The 1,081-nt window shown below is 41.2% G+C and overlaps 1 long non-coding RNA gene across 1 annotated transcript; it reads left to right on the top strand.

Annotated features, from left to right (window-relative positions):
• The first annotated feature begins 438 nt into the window (after nt 1-438).
• Nucleotides 439-1,066, top strand: LOC103461611 (uncharacterized). The gene is made up of 2 exons (XR_533158.2): nt 439-740; nt 817-1,066. It is a non-coding gene; the product is annotated as an uncharacterized LOC103461611 (long non-coding RNA).
• Nucleotides 1,067-1,081: the final 15 nt, after the last annotated feature.

Raw genomic sequence — 1,081 nt, 5'->3', positions numbered from 1 at the left:
TGTTTGGTGAGTATGCTGGCCATGCACAACTGGGGTGTTGAAAGAGTGAGTGATAAACCAGGACATTTCAGAGTGGTGTTTTATTGTGGCCTGCCTGTGGCACTCCTGTGTAGTCATCATTCTGTGTAATTGGGATCTTGATACGCCACAGGCAGAAAGGATTATGTATTCAAAAGAAAAGTGTTCACTACCACAGCTTAAGACAGGTTAATGAACAATGTTTGAGAGAAATGTTTATATTGAAAATGTTTTAGGTATTTTGGTTCAGCTYATGAAAAATGGGAGCAAAATCACAAATGTTTTGTTTATATTTTTCTTTAGTAAATATACATATTCCCAATGCATTTATCAAACACACAACAATCATGTTTATGATATGCATAAATATGTGACACACAGATAGATTATCACTTAAACGTGTGTCTAATGTGGAATTTCAGATGCTCCTCTGACTCCCAGCATTAATCTTCCCTCTGACCTGAAGGAGCATCAGTCTGTCACTGTAACCTGCTCAGTTTTCACTCCCTGTCTAAACTCACCTCCTGAACTCACCTGGAATCTCCAACAAGACTCTGTTGGGAAAACAGAGGAAAACACAGATGGAACTTTTACAACTAAAATCCAGGAGAACATCACTCTGTCAGACACACATGATGGATACAACATCACATGTTCTTCCGGACATCCTGCGGCTGACAAAAGCAACATAGCAGAGACAAAAGTGACTCTCAGTGTTTCATGTAAGTGATTCGGTCAGCAGGTCATGATTCAGCCGTTTCTGATTAATAAAGTTCATGTGTGTCTCATTTTCATCAGATGCTCCTAGAAACACCTCAGCATCCATCAGTCCATCAGGTTTGGTGTCAVCAGGTAGCTGGGTGGAGCTGAGCTGCTCCGGCAGAGCCAAACCTCCACTCAGATTCACCTGGTTCAGGAAGAGTGAACAAGGAGCCACTAATGTATTTGATGGGCAGGTTTACAGCTTCAATGCTACTGAGCCAGGAGACTATTACTGTGAGGCTACAAATGAGCTTGGTACTGATAAATCAAAAAGCATCTGTCTTGACATCAATGGTAATGC

The sequence above is a fragment of the Poecilia reticulata genome, unplaced genomic scaffold (assembly GCF_000633615.1).
Source record: "Poecilia reticulata strain Guanapo unplaced genomic scaffold, Guppy_female_1.0+MT scaffold_2855, whole genome shotgun sequence".
NCBI lineage: Eukaryota > Metazoa > Chordata > Actinopteri > Cyprinodontiformes > Poeciliidae > Poecilia > Poecilia reticulata.
This window is presented reverse-complemented; position numbering and strand designations above follow the sequence as displayed.